The sequence below is a fragment of the Symphodus melops genome (genome assembly GCF_947650265.1).
Source record: "Symphodus melops genome assembly, chromosome: 13".
NCBI lineage: Eukaryota > Metazoa > Chordata > Actinopteri > Labriformes > Labridae > Symphodus > Symphodus melops.
In genome coordinates, this window is record NC_136703.1 from 18,817,263 (window position 1) to 18,832,869 (window position 15,607).

Here is a 15,607-nt window from a genome sequence, read left to right on the forward strand (position 1 = left end):
CATAAGACAAAAGATGATGTTTTCTTTTTCATAGTCACTCACTTCACTCACCATGTAACTACATGTATTTTAGTGATCTTCTCTGTAAGGGGGAGCAGATAAAGAGGAGCTGATACACAACTTGAATAAGTCTTCAAAAGACACAAACTCAGTCTTGAGGCTAATATTTCACATTTTTGTTTTTAATTAGAGATGAATTATGAGGTGTAGGAATATGAACAGCACTTTTTGTTGTTGTTCACTCATCTCGCCCTCTTAGGGATAATGCCATCAGTGGGAAATGCAGAGTCTCAATACGAGGCCCCCGCAGTGATCTTGTGCTTAGGTGTGTGTGCGTGTTTGTGTTAAGGCATTCACATGTCAAGTTTAAGCGTGTGCAAATCGATATGAGGCGTCATCACAGGTTCTCTGCTCGTCTGAGAAAATCACACCTCGTGCTCACTTCCAACCCCCTGCCGGGGACAAGACCCGCTGACAGCCCCACATTGTTATTTCTTCATGTTTGTCGGCGTCTCCGCGCACATGCACGTTTGTGTCGTCTCGGTGCGCATGCACGCATACACACACACACACACACACACACACACACACACGATGATGTTGTCAGCAGTTCCTCTCTTTTCAGACACCTCTCACTCCCAAGTGAGACAGAGTTTGTCAACTTGGTGCAGACAACCCTCCTGAAACCCACACACTCAGTTTCACAGTCCCAATCTCATCCAAGACACTTTCTTCCTAATTAATTTCTTCAACAGTCTTCACTCTGTTTAACTTTTTACTTAAAGCAACGGCAAATCTTAAAAAAAAAAAAAAAACCTTCGAGGAGTGCTTTAGGTCACTGCTGGAGTTTGTAGGTGTACACTTTTTGATGCGCACACTCACAGGGTGGAGAAGCACCTGCGTTCAGACAGGCTACCTCCTGTTCCTCCTGCCTGCAGCAGCCTGGCCCACCGCTTGTGTCTCCGTCTGCAAGCAGCCGCCTTTTCCAGCTCAGCAGCTGAGAAAGTGCCAATCCCACAGTTTAAAGGCCCCACTGGCCCTGCCAGCATGATAGATAGTTTAGAAATGAGGATGCGTGTTTAAAAAAGAGAAGAGACGGAGGAAGGGAGATGGTAGGGAGACAGAGAGAGAGAGAGAGAGAGAGAGAGAGAAAAAAAGGCACACAGCAGCAGCTGTCAGACAACACAAGGCCCAAGCTTCGATGACCAGGCTTTTAACAGAGAGGGAAAATAAAAGTCTGTGCTACTGAGAGGTGAGGAATAGACTGACAGGTATGAAGTACAAGAGGTAAAGAAGTGCAAATACAAACTGCATGGCAATAAAAGAGATAACCAGGGGTAAAGAGAGGATGCCCCTAAAAACATACATTGAAAACAGATTAGCAGTGAACATAGTGCAAAGGGTTGAGTCAAAGTTATTTTATGGCAGAAGGTCATTCATTTGAAAACACCGATGACTAACCTTCCCAAAGGTATAGATGGAAACATTCACTTGATAATTGCATCAATCTAATGACAGCGTCAGTGACGCGCATGTGGTTGTTAGCAGGTTGTTTAAAGTGTCGCTTCTGTCTGAGTAATCCTGATAGACTGTCAGGTTGATTCCTTATGCTCACACTTCTGACACCTTCAACCCCCCCTCCTGCTCTGTATCACACACGGTACAGATTCAACAGGTGGGAGCCGACGAAAGACCTGTCACATGACGTACATAACGGTCATAGATATTGGTTGAAACACAGTTTCAGTGTTTTCAAAGCTATTTTCATATGCAGAAATGACCACACACACACACACACACCGACACACTGTCTCTGTGCGGTCTTTAAATGTGCTGTTCCTCAGACCCAGTATGGAGGGCTCCACGTGCAGATATTCATGGCCTTTTGTTTCTTCCATGGTCCTCTCACAGGGGCCCTGCCTAACGTTTATTAAACAGATCTAAAGAACATCTCCATTCATCATTGCCACCACTCTCATGCATCAATGCTCCTGTGTGTCTGAGTGTGTGTGTGTATGTGCGTGTGTGTGTGTGTGTGTGTGTGTGTGTGTGTGTGTGTGTGCCCCCAAGAGGCCTTCTGTCAGTTCAGAGAGGGTGTGATGATGTAGGAAGATTAATACTGGTGTGACAGAAGAACCATGCCAGGGAGGAAGGGGTCACTCATTACCCATCTGACCAACCAAAGTAACACACACGCACAGACGCACGCACGCACACACACACACACACACACACACACGCAGAGGATGGCAGCTGCAATAAGAAGCTTCTGTAAACTCTTTTCAGGCTTAATCCATCGTCCTCCTTTCCTGCTTTTGTTAACGTCGTCCTCTCCTCCTTTTCCTGTTTGTCTTTCACCTCCCTCATGACTTCTTAACATGTCCGATGAAAGAAATCAATGTGGAGCCTGAGTGAAGTTTAGAGGAAAAATTCCAGCTCTATGAATTGAATCGACCGTCCCCGGCTCATCTTTATGGTCGGCGTGTGTGGAGCATGTATGGACAAGAGAGGAGGAGACGGGGAAGAGGTGGAGACAAGGAGAGGGGTCAAACACTGCAATTACTGCCCGATTGATTTCCACTGGTGTGACGGAGAGAATAAGTGTTACTCCGTCAATGTTCACTCAACCTGGCAGGGATTCTTCCTCTGAGGAAGAGGAGCGAAACAGTCAGAGAAAGAGGGGATTCTTGTATGACTTCATTCACCCATTGAGTTGTTAATGAGGAAGTTGAGTACATTTCTTTTGTACGTTGAAGAAGCAGCTGAAGGCTCTGGATATCTGAACGAGAAAGATTTTAAAATACTTGATACTGCATGTGCTAATATTTCAAAACTCGGGGCTACAGAAGCGATTGCTTTACTTTAATAGGAAACTTCACTTAATGGAGAAAAGTGGGCCGGTTTTAAATTTGGAAAAGGAGAAAATGATCTCACCCCTTGGCACAGGCAAAATGCACATTTAGCTTTTTAAAAAATGGAAAAGACGGAAAGAGGATTTTTTTATTTTTTTTTCACTGAGAGGAAAAGAGGAATACTTGAAAAATGCAGAGGGGAGATGTTGCTACAGACAGGCTCATGCTTTCACCGACGTTCCATAGGAGGTCGCCTGACTCTCATAAAGGGAGAGTGAGACGAAAACAGGTCCCACAGGCACTCCAAAGTGAAACTCAACTACCCGTACACACCCTGCCACTCCTCCCTACTCATCTCCTCCACGTTAGAACATCCCTTACCCTCCTTCTCTGTTACCTATGTGTCTCTGTCATCGTCCTGTTTACCCCGAGTTCCTCTCCTCTCCTCTCATCTGCTCCCCCTGTCGTGTCTCCATTTAAAAGGGCCAGACTGTGGTCTGTCGATAGAATCAGTGGAAAACAGTTTGGAAACCCCGACCTCAGTGAAATTATTTGATTACAACCTCCCATTACTTGCTGGTTTGGAGGCATTAGAGGCTCGTCGAGAAGTAATGATTTCCATTTTGTGTTAGACTTGTAATACTATATTTGCTGTGGTTTCTTTCCAAGGTCAGTTTGTTACAGTTGCTTGAGTTTCTGGTTGTTTGGACATTTTTAAATTGACATTATCTGCATGGAAATGCAGAATGAATTGAATTGGTGAAAGACAAAAAGAAGAGTTCAGCTACTCTCACATAGAAATATGGAAAACCAGTGTAATTATTTTACAAGCTGCCTGGATTCACCCTCCTAACAGACCAATCATCATTCTGATCCTCTGGGGGAAAGTATGGGTTTGTCCGCATTAGTTGACTAATTAGTGAAAAGTCACAGATATACGGCCCTTTCGGAAAACAGGAGAGAGACAGGGACTAATTAAGGCTACTTTGTCCCTCAGTAATTAAAAAAACATCTAAGCTTTGCAAAATTTGCCCACAAATCTCTCGGTCCTATTGTCATTCCCTCCTAAACTAATGCAAGTTAAGCTTTTCCTGAATATCCAGGAAACCATGTTCCATCAATTTTTCTTTTGACGATAAAGGTCATGAAAACCACAATTGCATATAGCAGAGGATTCTGGGATACAAGAGGCTCACATCCAGAGACTTTGAGTCGAGGGGGAGAAGTTAAAGGAAGGGAGTAAGTTTGATTTTTTTTTTCAGCAGGGATATTTACTGGAGGTTGTGTTTGTACATGTGCATACACCATACAGTAGAATGTGTGTATGTGTATAAACACATCCGTTTACATGTCTTTGTATATGCGAGTGCGAGTGTGTGTGTGTGTGTGTGTGTGTGTGTGTGTGTGATTGGGCTGTTTGGCAGGTAGAAGGCTGTGAGTGCAGCCTGTCACAGCCCAGCCCTGATTACTCTGCGCCATTCATCAAAGTGTCACCTCCCTGACAGCCGCTAATAAATATACTGCCACAGACCCCCACTCGCACCTGGCAGTGCTACACGTTCTCACACACGCAGATACACACCACATCCCCCTCACACACACACACACACACACACACGAACAAACTGCCACCCCCTGCACCCCGATGCAGCACCAACCACGGCTCGAAACAGCAACACATCCTGGAGCTCATTTGCTAATTGCTGCATTTCCCATCAATTCTGTTTCAGTCGTGTTCGATGTCAACAGGAGCGAGAGGATTTAAATAAATAAATGAATCTTATAAAAGAACCAAAGAGCAAACATGTTACATCACTTCTCTCCACCTTTCTTTTTTTGGGCCCTTACTTTTTGACAGGATATTTTCTGCTCATTTTTAATTGTGAGCACATACACAACAACAACTACAACGACGACGAAAAACAGCAGCCCCTTCTTTTGCAGCAGAACATAATGGACTGATATGTAATGCTCTGTGTACCAGCTGTCCCACTGCATCCATCCAACACGTTTCAAAAATGTTACAGCTGTTTTTGCTTTCTTGGTTTGTGATCGGTATACGTTCCTCGGAGCCGCCGAAGTGAAGCGCCGCATTCAAAACGTTTCTGAAGAGTGTGCCCGTGATGTGTTTCAACAGGCCCCAAAGAGAGCTAAATCCTCTCCTCAAAAATGTGCATCTGCATGTAATTGCTAGTTTCTTTCTCTTATTTTACTTCATTTGTATTCAGTGTGGCGCACACACACCCCTGTGGTCATCGTTCCTCTGTTTGTCTATGATTAGGCAGTATGTGACTGTAATGATTCTTAGAGCCTCCTCTCCTCTCTGACTCCTGTCTCCTTAGCTCCGACAGATGCTCCCCGGCTCCCCCTGTTGGGAGACAGATGAAGCGTGTGACTCAATAGGGCTGTGTGTGTGTGTGTGTGTGTGTGTGTGTGTTACACAATGCGTGGGATTTTGGTCTTCTGCTAGCGGAAGCATGGATATCGGTATATCCTGCACTGGAAGACGTCCTTGCCAAGCCGTGCGTGTGTTAATGTGTGTATCTGTGCGCGAGTGGGTGGGTGGGTGGGGGTGTGTGTGTGTGTGTGTGTGTGTGTGTGTGTGTGTGTGTGTGTGTGTGTGTGTGTGTGTGTGTGTGGACAGGAGCCTGAGGGCATGCTGCGCGGGCAGATGGCATTACTGCATTGCCGGGCCACCCTGGCTAACAGGGGGAGGACAAAGAGAAGGTGGGAAAGGAGGAGGAGACGGGATGTGAGTCAAAGAGAGAGGACGGGTGAGGATTGTAAAAATAAAAAGAGTGAAGGGAGAGGAGGATAAGGACTGAACACCTGAGTTATAACAAGAAACAAAGGGTTGATACGCTGATGAATGGATACATTAAAAGGATGAGTAGAGGAGGAAGCAGCCTTGCCAGGAAAAACCAACTCAAAGTCATCCTCCCACTCGCCTCAGCACAATGTTAAAAACACAACTTTCTACACTCATTATAATCCTTAAAACACACGTTTGGAGTGGTCAGTGTGCCAGCTGTGCTCCGGTGTGTGCCGTGTGATTTTCATGTGTGTGTGCTGGCGTGCCCTGCATGCCTGCTGGGCAGGAGGGCTGGGCCAGGTGTGGAGTGGGAGCAGTGGGAAGATTGGGAACAGTGGGCCTGTTAATTAGAGAGGGGTGATTAATGGGACAGTAGAGAAGAGGTACTGTGTTAGGGAGGAAGGAGGTGGGAGGGGGTTGAGGGGAGAAGACAGGGAGGAGAAGGTAAACTGTTAGTGAAAGAGGGGAAGATCTGATCGTGAAGAACATTTAACAAACAGGTATTTGATACGTCAGATGCACAATCTGCGTTTTGAGTTTTATCACTTGCCTGCGCGTGTGTTTGAGCGCGCCTTTCGGTGATGTCCGCCTCGGGATCCTGCGTGTTATTGAGATGTTAGAAGTGGCATTGTGACAAACTCTCCTCAGGGGACGTGGCGTGTAAACACCAATCATTTGGCAGATGCGCTGTGAGCAAATTGGCAGAGTATTCCCCGCGGCCGAGCCACTCGCCATTATCAGGATTGAGACTAATCGCGTGCCATCTCCCATATGAGGAGCAATTAATTTACACTGAATCAAACTGCAAGAGAACAGAGCGAGGAATGGAGGAAAACGCGGAGGAGATTGAGCGACGGAGAAGAAAAAAAGGCGAAGAGTGGTGGTTTCTGAGGAGAGAGAGAGAGAGAGGCCTTTGTAAAAGAAGTTTGTGTTAAGTCTGATACGTTTTCACTCAGATCCAAACACACCGCCGCGTGAACGCTGCTTTTAGTTTGGCTCCTCCGAGTCACTTTAAGAATTCCGTCTTGTTTTTAAAAGGGATAAACTTTCCACAATAGGCTCACGGAGAAGTGAATAAATGAGGACGCTGGAGTGTGGAAGGAAGAGGAAAATTGACTTGGGAGGGCGTCCTGTGAAGCAGCCGAACATTTATTAATGTACCTCCACAAAGATCTGACACGGTGATAGTTTTACACTATCTGTATTTCTAGAAAGATGACACTTACAAGGAATCATTAAAGTGAACGTTTCCTCATTCTCACCTCAATCCAGTCTGGAGGCATTGTAGTGGAGAGCCCGCACAGCCAGACGCCAAGCCATTATTTCCTGTCTGATTGCTCTGCGGCCAGTGCGATTAAGGAAGAAGACTAAAAGGTAATTTTTCACTATGATGGACAGAAGGGGAGAGAAAAATAGAGCCGGTCTCAGTTTAATCTCCTGCAGATGGAGGGAGAGAGGGAGGGACAGCAGCGAGGGGAGGGTAGCCATCGTTTTTAGGGATAGAGTACCTAAATTAATCGTTGGGCCTGATGGCCTTTTGGATAAGATAAGTAGCATTATAATAAGTGAGGCCATACAAAAGAGCAGACGGAGCTGACAAGCCAAGGCAGCCTATTCAAAATGTCTGTCTCTCTTATACACGCGTGCACTGTAAAGATCGGTCATTTTACCTTCTTTATTGTTCCAGTATAATACTTTTCCAACATTGTAGGGTAGTTTTGGGGGGGAAAAAAGGGAGAAATAAAAAAGTTATATATTGAAAGAGAAACAGCCAGGAAAGCTCAACACAGGAAGACTTCTTGGAGGGGGGGGAGAGGAGGACAGGAAAGAAAGGTTCTTGGAAGCTCTTGTAATTCATCACTTTGTCACGGCGAAGCCAGGTTGTGTACGCAATTCTAAGTGGTGATCACAACTTCACCGAGGAGGTGTAGCTCAGTGTGTTTGTCAACTTTGGGGAAGATTTATCTCAGATATCATAAAGTGCCAGCGAGGATCTGCTACGATGACAAGAAAGACTTAATTAATAAATTAAGTAATTATAAATAAAGTCATCTGGAAAAGAACCCAAGTGAAGCTGCGACAAGGGTCTTTTCTTTAAAAAAAAAAAAAAAAAAAAAAAACTGTTTAAAATACTTTTCTACGCCATTTGAATTATTTAGCTAACATTTCATCACAACGGTACAAAAATAATTTTCATCAAATATTCAGTGGAATCCTCATCTGGACCTAAAAATGCCAGAAGAAAATAGTCATCCCTCTATGCAGTTTAGATGATACAAAATAAAATTAAAAAAAATGTAAAAAGATAAACATAATGATTCCAACTTCTGTCAAGCTGAAGCAACCCAGCTGCAGTTTTGAATTAGTTGATGTATCTACTTCAATTTCAGAACTTGCTGTTTGCATCCAGTGAAGATTTTTTACATCAATGCAAAAAGAAAACGTTGTAATAGTAAGCGATCATTACACATCAGAACTTTCGGATGGATTCGGAGGCCTCAGTCGAGTCAGTTGTGAGAAGGATTAGATTTACTGTGAGACCAGCATGTGCTCCGCTCGGCGTCATCATTACTAAATGTGCAGCTCGGTTTTGTTCAAACATTAATACTGTTCATCATCACAGTTACCAACATCTTTCCTCTCAGTGCTGTCTTGGCAATTTCAGCACAGATAAGAGCTTATTATCAGCTTGTTATGTCAATCTCTGCTACCCCCTGCTTTGAAGTTTGGTGTGTGTTGTGTGTGTGTGTGTGTGTGTGTGTGTGTGTGTGTGTGTGTTTAGGTACTTGTGCATATCAGCACTGAATAGAGTCTCTTTTAGAGTTCTAATTTGGCCCTTGTTGAGTGATTGTGCGTTCGCGTTTCCCACTGAGCAAACATGTTAGTGCGTCTGTTCTCGCAGTGGGCAAACAGCGGAGGGGGCTCGTGAGTGGTGTTAATGGGGAGAGGGAGGAGCGGGGTAAAGGGGAGATTGGGGAGGCGGCACAGGAGGTGAGAGGCGGGATGGGGGTTATAATTTAATGAGGAACGAGACTTACATCGGGTGCTTAGTGCAGGTGCTTGCCGGTGTTTGTTGTGCGTCATGTTGAGGCAGAAGTGTGCACGTCGATGCGTGGGTGCATGTGTGTGTGGTTTTTTTTTTGTGTGTGTGTGTGTGGAGGCCACAGGGCAACCTCAGAGAAACTCCACTAATTGCGACCACTGGGTTTTACCTGAGGGTCTTCTCTGGCTAATATCATTAGCTAATCTGCTGTGTGTTGTCCCCCTTGCCCTCTCTGTCATAGCGCCCTGCTTTAGTAGCACAACCAGCGGCATCCGACCCCCCCCCCCCAAAAAAAAAAAAAAAAAAAAAAAAAACCCTGCTTACACCCCGTGCCTGCTTCCCAGAGCCCAATGCAGACTGCTGAGTCCGGGTTTGTGCTGCTGGAAGGGCCCTACATCTGGGCTCCACTGACAAAGAAGATTAATACCTCAGTCCCACACACGCACACAAACACACAAACATACACACACACACACACACACACACACACACACACACACACACACACACACACACACACACACACACACACAAGCATGGACATACTCACACAAGTTTGCGCCCACGCAGCAAGGTACCCTCCTGGATCCTCTTCAAATGCACAAACACACACACACGCACACACACATCCCAACCTCAATCAGAACCCAAAAACATTTGTGCGTTCTGCCCTCCCTCCTTCATCCTGCCCGTTTCTTCAGGCTGTGGACCACTCCAAGTCTCCCTCCCCATCCCCGCCCCCCACCCCCTTGCACTCCCACTACCCCACTTTAAACAGAATCTCCAGGCCACAGAAAAACAACTTTCTGCTGATGCGACGACTCCTTCATCCTTCCCATCATTCCCCTCTCTTCCTCCCACTCCCATCACACACCTTTGGTTATGGAGAACATGAGCCCTGAGCTCTGATGCCGACTTTGTACGCGAGCGGGATGCAAGCATGCCCCCCCTCCCCCGTGGGGAGGAAGTCCACCAGGCTAACATGCTCTCACTTCATTTCAAACCAACGGCATCCGGCTTGTCCAGGAGTTTCAAGTGAGAAAGAGCGTGAAGCAGAGCAGTTAAGCTCAAAGAATAGACAAAGTTTGAGTTAAGGAAAGATTTGTACCACAAACATTTGCATTAATAAAAAAAAAAAGGAGTGATGGTGAAGCACAGAACAGTTGAGATAAATAGGGGGGTTATGTCCTGAAGTGGTTTTTTCTCTACACTTCACTTCATGTGTTCATATTGGAAACTCCCCAACTTTCCCCCTCGGGTGCCGCCCTGTGTGTGGTTTGGCCCATAAGAGAGAAGTAATGTGGGTGTTAAAGGGGCCACAGGTATTTATATGAACTCTTTCTAACACATTCACCCGTGATGGCCGACACGGCACCACACCTGTCACTGTTAGTATGTGTACAGATGAATAAGGGTAACATTGGGAAAAAGAGACAATTCAAATGTAGGAAAAATGAAAGGATCGAGAGAGGTGTGTGAACCCAAACATATCTGACTGTGGAGCAAAGCATCTGATAAAAAAGAAGAAAAAAAAGTGATCACTTAGGCAGTGATTACTCTGGCACACCTCGATGTGCCTAAACGCTTCCCCGTGTCAGCACATTGGCTGCTTGTCAAAGAACAGACGGTGGGAGAGACAGTGACGCTCAGACAGAAAGGCCAACCAGCGAAGGGGAATCAAGAATATCTGCACAAAAACCAGAAGCTTCAAAGGCGCTGGAGTCCTGGTGAAGTCGACAAAGGCTGCGCTGCACCGAAACAAGTGACTGACATCGAATCAAATGGACAAAAACAAGCAGCACAGACGGAGAGAAAATTCAAGCTTTGGAAAGGAACATGCTGGATGTTGGCATCAGTTACAGTTGCTGTGTTAATGCTCAGAGACGTTTGATATTTGTCCTGCTTTTACATTATAATACAAAGCAAATAGCAGAATTTCCTTTGACCTTAATATCACATAGAACATCGCTTTTATATTTTCAAATATTTTCATTACATCATTTAAAAAGACAACCGCGAGTCTTATTCCGTTTATATACCTGCCCCCCCCCCCCCTCCCTAAAAAAACATCTTCAAAGATAAATAAAGAGCAGTACGTCACATATTTTCCCATTAATAACAAGAGTTTTCCAAGTGTTTCTAAGCCATGAAAGATCTTTTAATCATGATTTCATATTTCCAACTCCATGTAAATATGACTCACGCACCGGAGAGAGTTTCAACAGAAACAACAACTAAAGTGGTTTAACTGATTTGATATGCGGCTTCATAGCTTCCATGGAAATATATCAGACTGTCTTTGAGACTGTGTTGGGGAAAACAGAGAATATATAGGTAATAGCATTTCAACCAAAATAATAAAAGACTTTTTCCATGTAATTCTACCATGAGTCATATTTCAATATCAGAATATAAAGGGGGAGTATTGGTGAGCATTATAAAAATGAATAACTACAATGGGAAGTGTCATGATCAAACTTGTAATGTTGTTTGGGGTTTATTGTAGGTGTATTCTTCCACTCTCTCCGCCCTATCGGACCGGCATTCCATGTCCTTATAAATAATTCATTTTTTAATCTGATTTCCCAGAGCGATTCTCACTGTGTTAGTCACATATTCAATAACGGTGCGCGGTGAATAATCTGGCTCTGTGTTTCAGTGATTTTCCCCCCATGTTCTGCGGTGGGAGAGGGGTGGTGGGGTGGGGGGGAGTCGGAGTCTGAAAAGTGACTACACAGGATGAGAGGAGTCAGGTGCATCATCAGTCAACATCCCCACAGGTTGACAATGAACAGATGCGTGCGTTTCTACTACACTCCAATGTTTAGGATTACTTGTCGCCGTCATCTGGAGCCTGAACATCAACGGTGTGTCGGCAGCGCTCGCTCACAGACGCACATCTGGAGGGCTGGGGATGAGGGTGATTAAACAATATCTCAATCGACAACGAGATGTGGAAAATAATCAAAGTTGGAAAAACTCAAAAAAATATTATATATTTTATACATTTCTTTTATTCTTGAATGTTTTTAAAACATCTTGCGTAACCACTTTCCTCTAAATGGAATTTATAAACTACTTGGTGGGATATTTTATGAAATGGCCTGTTTTTTAATTATTTAGGATTCTGGCTTTTGGAGTTTTTTTTATGGTCACAAGACATGAATGACATTTGTAGAAAAACAAAAAAATATATATTCTGTGGATGCTTTTTGGACCGTGTTCCTGCCCATAGTGCCCTGGGCACGGTTTTTTTTCCCCCAGCAAAACAGTCTGGCCACAAACACCGACAAACACGCAGCTGCAGTTCACCAAGACACACACAGCAGACACACACACATCATTTCAATAAGTTGGTTTCTTTTTTTTTTCTCTAAATATGCATCTAATTTACAACCACACTCACATTTTATTTTTTTTTCGCCACAAGCAACTGAATCACACAGAAAAAGAGCTGGAGGTCAAGACATGCATTTGAACCATGTCAATATAAATATGAATAGATGGAAAATTCCAGGAACAGGAAAGTGTGTCAAACTGTGCGCCACAAGGAGGAATGTGGTCATTATTCCAATGCTGTTGTTCTGAGGACACAAAAGTCACCGTGTGTTTCTGCTAAGGACTGCATGTTTGAATGACTGTCTGTAAGCTGATCTTAGAATGAAAGTAACACCACCAGCAGGGAAGTTAAAAGGTCTGCAACCAGATTCTTCCCCTCTGCTTTTTCTGTCATCAAATTGAGAAGATGTATGAAAAATCTTGTTTAGAAGAATGTAGGTGCATGAGGGTAAAAAAAAAAAAAGCTTAATAAAGACAGAATTAGAGCATTTTGATAATTCCTAACATGCCCAAGAAAGACTGAACTCACATCTCTCAACCATCCAATTAGTGCGTGTCCACTCAGCAATTGTGTTCATATTGCATGGCATTAAGTAACTTAATACTAGTGAAAAACCTTATCTATTAACCCTATTATCACGCAATACTTTGTAACTAAGAAACTTAACCTCTGACCGTTCAGTGACAACAACAAAGTCAAGGAGTTAATGATAAAGAGGTCTTGTGGCAGGATGTGGTTTGATGGTGATGGCAGTAAAGGACGACTGACTCTTGGCTTTAAACTTGATCACTCTCTGCAAGTGCATGACACTTTGCATACACACTAATAGACAAACACACACTAATATACACACATGTGCACAGGGGTTTCAAAGAGTATGACTCCTCAGCAGTTGACTGGACAAACCTTGAGCACCCCCTAGTGTTGGTTTCCATAGAACTACACTGTATAACATAGAAAGACAGGGACACACTATAAGATCTGTTAAAGTCAGAGGGCATAGAAACATGGAAGTTATCATTCACATATTAACTAACATGCTCAACTGAAAACAACTTTCTTTAGCTGGTTTTGTTTAAAAAAAAAAAAAATGTAAAAACTGGAGCACTTCATTTGTTCTCAATGGAGCTACAACTTTTTTTTTTAATTTTTGATCAAAGAAATTACAATAAATGTTAGTAATCCTTATGCTACTTCCCACAGGCCCTCACTGAAATCTTGGAGATCAGAGTATTTTGGTGTGCCCTCCAAACTCATTTACTTATTTTTGGATGATGAAATTCATATATATCAGCTGATTTCAGCACCTGATCGTTGTTCTTTTAGGCAAATATCCCAGTTAGCTTTTGGAGGGTTGAGTGTGAAGTGAAGCCTTGGCTAAAGCTTAATGTGGATGTCCATCCAAGCTCCATGTAAATGTTTGCGATTAAAAAGAGAGATATGAGAGTCGAGGTGTTTCTGCAATCTTGCACATCCTAATTTGGTACTGGGGGAGTTAGTACGCACCTGCCAGCTTCCTGCTGACGAAGGTGATTTTTTCCGACTGTTGTTGTTTATGCCGTCAGTTTAAGGAGAGACGAAGACGGTGAGAAAGGGAGAGAGGTCAATACAGAACCAGACACACACAAAATATACTGTACACATACACAGATCCCAAGCTGCTGCCTGTAACAGGCCATCTGAAAATGTTGACGGCTTCATGATTGATGGTAGTTATTTGTGGCTTTCTAACCCTCCTCTTTCGCCCCCACAGCTATCCCCCTCTTCCGTCTCATCTTTTTTTTTGTGTGTTTCTCCCTCATTTTCAGACGACGTGAACATGATTAATAATGTGTAATGTTGTGTAAACGGCCTGCTGTCCATCACTGCTGTATGTCTGACATTTTAACTGGGAGGACAGAGGTGCTTCGGGTAACGCAACAAACGCAGGACACAAACCTGATAAAGTTTCTTTCTAAATCAGAAAATAATCGAGTAAAGCATGAGCTTGTTATGACACTGTTTCTTGGAAGAAAAAGAACCTCAGTACTTGTGAATCATTTGTGAAAAGGCAGAAGCACCTATATTTAGATGTTTGTATGGGGACAGATGTATAAATAAAGATGTGAATACAGGGACAAATGAATAAGTGGCAGTGTAGTTCTGGGTGTCTGCTATTACTGCCACACTGCCAGCTCGCCATCCATCACTTGCTAACACTGTGTGGCTGAGTTGGTGTGTGTGTGTGTGTGTGTGTGTGTGTTTGTGTGTGTACGTGTGAACGTGTGTCTGGAGCAGGCAGAGGAGGAGGATAAGGAGAGAGGAGTGGAGGACATCGGAGGCCACAGTGCAAGTTCCTCATCCATCATTCTGTAAGACCAAACTTTCGAAGCAAAGGAAAGGCAAAGAGGAAACGCAGGGAAGAGATGTTTCCTGAGTCCTTGCTTCCTCCCTTCCTTTTTTTCCCCCTCAAGTAATCAATGAGGCAAAACGGCAAACGGTACTGCGCGAGTTGTTTCAACAGCACAGCCAGGAATTCCTGTTTCTTTAACTCACCTGCGCTGATCAACGGTCGTCTGCTTTTCTGCCCGACACGTCCTTCTGCCAGTCTGCAGACAGACGGGGAGACAAGACAGGACAGGGCCTTTAGTCTAGAGATCATTACCTTTACATTATTAATGTATGGCCAAACCACAAAGGACATTCACAGACAATGAGGGAGAGAGTGACTGCCTCTGTTCTCTACATTGAAACATACAAAGGAAGATAGAGTGAACACAGAGCATTCAGTGTAGACTTGCAAATCAGCTAACACAACCACAATTCCAAAACTCTATGAATGTGCGCAGCAGAAAACACAATGACGTAGATGCTTACTTGTAAATATCAGATATTTTCACTTGTTTAAAATGTTGAACGTTTTTGAGTCTCCTCGTCAGATTTAAGTTCTGCTGTCTAAATATATTTATCACTGCTTGTTCCAGACTGAGATCCAGCCAAAAATGCAAAACGTGATGGATGTTTTCTTGATCAACAATTTAACATTCTGCAAAGTTTCCTTTAAATAAGGACAGCGGTTTATGTTGTAATCCTTCTTAAAGCATGCTGTTGCAAAGGTCTTACATTGTGATTATTCTACAACAGTTCTGTATGTCGTTGGCACATCTATTCAACAAAGTCAAATTGGTTTATTTCATAATGTGTTACCAACGTTGCAAAGTAGAATCACTTTAAATGTGTGTGTTGTCTTTTTTTCTAAACGTTACAATAAACACTGTTGGTGTGAAAAAAAGAAAATGCACAATTACAAGGATGTGTTCGTCAGACTTTGTAGGGCATACAGCAGGATTGGCAGACATTCTGGTGAAGCTGAGAGCAGAATTAAGGAGCGCGCTTTGTGTTTCATTAAATGCTCAATATATCTTGTGTTTTCTGGATCATTTAAGCCCCATTACAGAACAGTGGCACTGTTTTAATTTCTAAAGTGCCTTTCAAAAGGCATCACCTCAGGCACTTATTTCTGCTCTCTCTCTTCCTCTCTCTCTCCCTCTCTCTCTCTCTATATATATATATATAAAAAC

At 43.6% G+C, this 15,607-nt stretch overlaps 1 long non-coding RNA gene across 14 annotated transcripts in view; it reads right to left on the reverse strand.

Annotated features, from left to right (window-relative positions):
* LOC306833616 overlaps positions 1 to 15,607 on the reverse strand; it is a 191,044-nt gene that overhangs the window by 153,581 nt on the left and 21,856 nt on the right. For all 14 annotated transcript variants that reach the window (XR_013780372.1, XR_013780373.1, XR_013780374.1 and 11 more), the window contains exon 3: positions 14,583 to 14,635. This is a non-coding gene — a long non-coding RNA (uncharacterized lncRNA). The remainder of the gene's footprint in view (positions 1 to 14,582; positions 14,636 to 15,607) is intronic.